The sequence below is a fragment of the Cynocephalus volans genome, chromosome X (genome assembly GCF_027409185.1).
Source record: "Cynocephalus volans isolate mCynVol1 chromosome X, mCynVol1.pri, whole genome shotgun sequence".
Classification (NCBI taxonomy): domain Eukaryota; kingdom Metazoa; phylum Chordata; class Mammalia; order Dermoptera; family Cynocephalidae; genus Cynocephalus; species Cynocephalus volans.
In genome coordinates this window covers 51,641,061-51,648,496 of record NC_084478.1, presented here as the reverse complement: position 1 = coordinate 51,648,496, position 7,436 = coordinate 51,641,061, and positions in this window count along the sequence as shown.

Sequence of the window (7,436 nt, the reverse complement as noted above, 5' to 3'; positions counted from 1 at the left end):
CAGGTAAAGTACAGCAACCAGCCTAGGTGCTTGCTGAAGGCAAAGAGAATACAAACTTGGTAGTAGAAGAAGGTAGTTATACATACCAGCTACAACCACATGACAAATTACAAAAATGAGGACTGTAATTGTCATGAGCACTTCCTCCTTAGATTGTTATGAATACATTTGTGTGTGCATGTGTGTGTTAAGAAAATACTTTTTCTTTCCTCTCTTATTCCCTTATGTAACATAAGGTACATTGATTGTATCAGTATTTAAGCACTGTTAATTTTATGCCTTAGTATTTAAGTAACGTGGTATTAAAGAGAAGAGTAAATATCACTCAAAGACTTTGCCTCCTCTTTTGGGGAAGGGGTGAGCGTGTTTTTGGTTGTACCCAGCATAGATGTATCATGTGAGGTGAAATTACGACCTTGTTATTGTCCTTATTTGGAAATTAAGTATGATTTAAAGAAATCCCTTATTTGGAAATTAAGTATGATTTAAAGAAATCCCTATGGGTGCCGAGTTGATAAGTAGTGAATTTGGTGATAGAAATGAAGTAAACAAAGAATCAGAACCATTAACATCCATGGTTCTGTCTTCAAACATAATTATTATACATAATGTATGTTGATGGCCAATGTAGTATACTTGTGACTCGTGAACAATTGGACTAAAAAGTGTCTTTTGAACCCCAAGGAGCCAGTTAGTGGAGAAGATTCTGTAGACTTGTTTGGGGTGGAAAGATGAGAAAGTATGAAATTGAATATTAACAGATGTTATATGACAGTGTTTTTTCAATTCAGCTCATCAAATTCTAGGATTTGTAGAGGGGACTTAGATTAACCTGAAGTAAGGAAAGTTAACAAGGAAGGTCCCAGATGGTAGGATTTCAAGCTTCCAATTTATGTAGTCAACCACAACAGTCCCACCTATTTAATATACTAGGGTTCCACAAAATATTGTTTGAAAGTTAGTTTTCATTGCTAAAAACATACAAAACCTGCAACATAGACTGTGTGATAAAAGATGACTATTTGTAAATACTATTTGTAAATATGAAACTTCTAGACAAAAAAAAAATCTCTGTGAGCTAGAGTGGAATTGGGTTAGAAACTGCTGTGGATTTATTGAATTGTGTCCTCAAAATTCACATATTAGAAGCTTAATTCCCACTGTAACTGTTGAGGTTGAGAAATCCTATTATGGTAATTGAAAGGTGGGCCCCCTGAAGAGGTGATTAGATTGTAGGACCATGCCGTAGTGAATGTTATTAAAAATGGTGGTTATGGGTGTGGTTCTAAGGTCTTTAAAAGAAGAGAACATGAGAGGTTAGTCTTTCTCTGCGCCACCATTTTCTCCCATGTGAGACCCCTGGATCACTGTGGCCACCACCAAGATCCTCACCAGATGTGTTCCCTGGACTTTGGACTTCCTAGCCTCCAAAACTGTAAGAAATAAATTTCATTATCTTACAAATTATCCAACTCTGCTTATTTAGTTATAAGCATCAGAAACAGACTAATACAGAAACCTATTTAGAAGGTTAAAAATTTATCCCAGTTTTTGTGTGATTGCGAAATCCCCAGGGACAAAGGCTATAGGCACTGTTACTTTCTAATTTCCTTCAGTGTCTCACACAAAGTAAGCATTTTGTAAATATATATTATCTGCTATAGAAGGAAATGAGGTTAGATAAACTGGTGGGACCAGATTACAGAGAGTTTTGGAAGTTACAAAAAACATAGAAGTAGATAAAGTAAATAAAATTACTGAGAAGAAAATATCATGATACAAAGTTCAAGGAAATAGCAGGTGATAAGAATTACAGCAGTGTGCAAGGAGAGAGTTAAAGTATAATGCCCTCCATACTGAGAAGGGACTTTGAAACCAAAGAAGGAAGTGGGCAAGTCCCTAAGAGATACAAAGATATTTATTACAGGATGACTTACATAGAGGAAAGTTGCATGCAGCAGAGAATCAGATGTCTACAGCAGATGAAAGCTCTGGCTCTCTGGGTTTAGGCAAAGTTTATACAGCAAAAGCTCTGATATTAAAAATAACTTCAAGGAAACATCTGAAGAAAAATAAGTTGATAATATCATTCACGAGGTGTCTTGTGATCTATGAAGCAGGAGTTCTTGTGTGCAGACCACTGATGCCACCTGCTGTAATGTCATTCACTCCCTGAAACCTATGTTCCCTTTACGGCTTGTCCTAAAGTTAATCTATAACTAGTCAGTAAAACAAAGGAATGGGGTTAAACAGGAGTCAGCATGGTGGGCAGGACAAATGATGGCATTAGTTTTGTTTGCCCTCTAACACTCTACCCCCTGACATTTTTTGTGGCCTACACATTTTTATCCACCAATCTTCCACGATGACCCTAGGGCCAGATATTATTGGCAGCAGCAATAAAAGCAACAGCAGGAGCACACTATACCTACTAAGCAGAGAAAGATGTTAAGAACCATAGTTCCCCATTTTCCAGGAAGATAAGTAAGCCATCTAGTAAAAGTATCTGTAAAAGAAAGATGATCTATGTGATTAATAGCTTTCTTCATACAAGAAAGCAAATCAGTTACATTAGCCTCATATGAAGGAATATAAGCACAGCATTCTAGCCCAACCAAAGCACAGGTTCCTCCCTTGTCAGCAGTCTGCAAACCCAGCAGTCAGAATGGTTGTGGGTCTCAGCATACGTAGTGGCCCAGGAGAAAAAGGCATTCCCAGATGTCACTGGTGAGAGTCCAATGAGGATAAAACTATGGGGATAAAATAAATGTTTCAAAGGTATTAGGTAAAGCAAATCTTCATCTGACAACACAGTTGCAGTTTGATCACCATGTGCCAATACCACCCCTGGTTTGGGCACTTTGCCTGGTGGGCTATACCATATATTTTGGCCCTTGATTCTATTAATAGGCACAAGCATGTTATAAACGGGGCTTCTGTTGTCACCCATCACAATAGACCAACTTCTGTTCCCTGTTTTAGAGGACATGGAGAAGTTACGTGGGTTAAGACTGAGTCTTTCTTTTTTTTTTTTTTTTTTTTTTAATATTCAATCTTCTGCATTCTTACACTTTTTCTTTATGCAGATTAACAATTTTTTATTATTTTATTGAAATTTCTATGAATGTTCAAGCTCATGGGATACAACCGTTTTTCTTTCTTTCTTTTATCCCCCACCCCCGCCAGCTTTCAAATCATAGATGACAACATTAATATTCTATCTTCAGCATTCTTACTCTTTTTCTTTATGCAGATTAACAATCTTTTTACTATTTTATTGAAATTTCCATGAATGTTCAAGGAAATGGGATACAACAGTTTTTCTTTCTTTCTTTTATCCCCCACACCTCCCAGCTTCCAAATCATACTTGACAACATTAATATTCTATCTTCTGCATTCTTACTCTTTTTCTTTTTGCAGATTAACAATCTTTTTATTATTTTGTTGAAATTTCCATGAATGTTCCAGGAAATGGGATACAACAGTTTTTCTTACTTTCTTTATTCCCCCACCCCACCCCAGCTTCGAAATCATGGTTGACAACATTAATATTCTATCTTCTGCATTCTTATTCTCTTTCTTTATGCAGATTAACAATCTTTTCATGATTTTATTGAAATTTCCATGAATGTTCCAGGAAATGGGATACAAAAGTTTTTCTTTCTTTCTTTTATCCCCCACCGCCCCCAGGTTCCAAATCATGGTTGACAACACAAATATTCTATCTTCTACATTCTTACTCATTTCCTTTATGTAGATTAACAATCTTTTTATTATTTTATTGAAATTTCCATGAATGTTCCAGGAAATGGGATACAACAGTTTTTCTTCTATTTCTTTTATTCCCCACGCCCCCACCTTCCAAATCATGGTTGACAACATTAAAATTCTGTCTTCTGCATTCTTACACTTTTTCTCTATGCAGATTAACAATCTTTTCATTATTTTATTGAAATTTCCATGAATGTTCAAGGAAATGGGATACAACAGTTTTTCTTTCTTTCTTTTATCCCCCACCACCCCCAGCTTCCAAATCATGCTTGACAACATTAACATACTATCTTCTGCATTCTTACTCTTTCTTTATGCAGATTAACAATCTTTTTATTATTTTATTGATATTTCCATGAATGTTCAAGGAAATGGGATTCAACAGTTTTTCTTTTTTTCTTTTATCCCCCACCCCCCCGAGCTTCCAAATCATGCTTGACAACATTAATATTCTATCTTCTGCAATCTTACTCTTTTTCTTTATGCAGATTCACAATCTTTTTGTTATTTTATTGGAATTTCCATGAATGTTCAAGGAAATGGGATTCAACAGTTTTTCTTTCTTTCTTTTATCCCCCACCCCCCCAGCTTTCAAATCATGGTTGACAACATTAATATTCTATCTTCTGTATTCTTATTCTCTTTCTTTTTTTTTTTTTGATTTTTCTCATTTTATTTTTTTTATTTATTTATTTTTTTAATTTTATTTTGTCGATATACATTGTAGCTGATAATGCTCCCCATCACCAAAAACCTCCCTCCCTTCTCCCTCCCCCCTACCCCCAACAATGTCCTTTCTGTTTGTTTGTTGTATCAACTTCAAATAATTGTGGTTGTTATATCTTCTTCCCCCCCCCCCCGGTTTGTGTGTGTGTGTGTGTATGTGTGTGTGTGAATTTATATATTAATTTTTAGCTCCCTCCAATAAGTGAGAACATGTGGTATTTCTCTTTCTGTGCCTGACTTGTTTCACTTAATATAATTCTCTCAAGGTCCATCCATGTTGTTGCAAATGGCAGTATTTCATTCGTTTTTATAGCTGAGTAGTATTCCATTGTATAGATGTACCACATTTTCCGTATCCACTCATCTGATGATGGGCATTTGGGCTGGTTCCAACTCTTGGCTATTGTAAAGAGTGCTGCGATGAACATTGGGGAACAGGTATACCTTCGACTTGATGATTTCCATTCCTCTGGGTATATTCCCAACAGTGGGATGGCTGGGTCGTATGGTAGATCTATTTGCAATTGTTTAAGGAACCTCCATACCATTTTCCATAGAGGCTGCACCATTTTGCAGTCCCACCAACAATGTATGAGAGTTCCTTTTTCTCCGCAGCCTCGCCAGCATTTATCGTTCAGAGTCTTTTGGATTTTAGCCATCCTAACTGGGGTTAGATGGTATCTCAATGTGGTTTTGATTTGCATTTCCCGGATGCTGAGTGATGTTGAGCATTTTTTCATATGTCTGTTGGCCATTTGGATATCTTCCTTAGAGAAATGCCTACTTAGCTCTTTTGCCCATTTTTTAATTGGGTTGCTTGTTTTCTTCTTGTAAAGTTGTTTGAGTTCCTTATATATTCTGGATATTAATCCTTTGTCAGATGTATATTTTGCAAATATTTTCTCCCACTCTGTTGGTTGTCTTTTAACTCTTTTAATTGTTTCTTTTGCTGTGCAGAAGCTTTTTAGTTTGATATAATCCCATTTGTTTATTTTTCCTTTGGTTGCCCGTGCTTTTGGGGTCGTATTCATGAAGTCTGTGCCCAGTCCTATTTCCTGAAGTGTTTCCCCTATGTTTTCTTTAAGAAGTTTTATTGTCTCAGGGTGTATATTTAAATCCTTAATCCATTTTGAGTTGATTTTAGTATACGGTGAGAGGTATGGATCTAGTTTCATTCTCCTGCATATCGATATCCAGTTATCCCAGCACCACTTGCTGAAGAGGCAATCCCTTCCCCAGTGAATAGGCTTGGTGCCTTTGTCAAAGATCAGATGGCAGTAAGTGTGTGGGTTGATTTCTGGATTCTCTATTCTATTCCATTGGTCAGTGTGTCTGTTTTTATGCCAGTACCATACTGTTTTGGTTATTATAGCTTTGTAGTATAGCTTAAAGTCAGGTAATGTTATGCCTCCAGCTTTATTTTTTTTGCTCAGCATTGCTTTGGCTATGCGTGGTCTTTTATTGTTCCATATAAATGTCTGGATAGTTTTTTCCATTTCTGAGAAAAATGTCTTTGGAATTTTGATGGGGATTGCATTGAATTTGTATATCACTTTGGGTAGTATGGACATTTTCACTATGTTGATTCTTCCAATCCAAGAGCATGGAATATCTTTCCATCTTCTTGTATCCTCTCTAATTTCTCTCAGCAGTGGTTTGTAGTTCTCATTATAGAGATTTTTCACCTCCTTGGTTAACTCAGTTCCTAAGTATTTTATTTTTTTGGTGGCTATTGTAAATGGGCAGGCTTTCTTGATTTCTCCTTCTGCATGTTCACTATTGGAGAAAAGAAATGCTACTGATTTTTGTGTGTTGATTTTGTATCCTGCTACTGTGCTGAAAACGTTTATCAATTCCAACAGTTTTTTTGTAGAGGTTTTAGGCTGTTCGATATATAGGATCATGTCATCTGCAAACAGGGACAGTTTGACTTCATCTTTTCCAATCTGGATGCCCTTTATTTCCTTCTCTTCTCTGATTGCTCTGGCTAGTACTTCCAACACTATGTTGAATAGGAGTGGTGAGAGTGGGCATCCTTGTCTAGTGCCTGTTCTTAAAGGAAAAGCTTTCAGCTTTTCCCCATTCAGGATGATATTGGCAGTGGGTTTGGCATATATGGCTTTAATTATGTTGAGATACTTTCCCTCTATACCTAACTTATAGAGGGTCTTTGTCATGAATGAGTGCTGAACTTTATCAAATGCTTTTTCAGCATCTATAGAGATGATCATATGGTCCTTGTGTTTGAGTTTATTAATATGTTGTATCACATTTATTGATTTGCGTATGTTGAACCAACCTTGCATCCCTGGGATGAATCCCACTTGATCGTGATGAATAATTTTTCGTATGTGTTGCTGTATTCTGTTTGCTAGTATTTTAGTGAGGATTTTTGCATCTATATTCATCAAGGATATCGGCCTGTAGTTTTCTTTTTTGGTTATATCTTTACCTGGTTTTGGTATCAGGATGATGTTTGCTTCATAGAATGAGTTTGGGAGATTTGCGTCCGTTTCAATCTTTTGGAATAGTTTGTAAAGAATCGGTGTCAATTCTTCTTTGAATGTTTGGTAAAATTCTGCTGTGAATCCATCTGGTCCTGGGCTTTTCTTTGTTGGGAGCCTTCTGATAACAGCTTCAATCTCCTTTATTGTTATTGGTCTGTTCAAATTTTCTACGTCTTCACGGTTCAGTTTTGGGAGCTTGTGTGTGTCCAGAAATTTATCCATTTCCTCCAGATTTTCAAATTTGTTGGCATATAGTTGTTTATAGTAGTCTCGAATGATTCCTTGTATTTCAGAAGAATCAGTTGTAATATCGCCTTTTTCATTTCTAATTTTTGTTATTTGAGTCTTCTCTCTTCTTTTTTTTGTTAGCCATGCTAATGGTTTGTCAATTTTATTTATCTTTTCAAAAAACCAACTTTTTGATTCGTTGA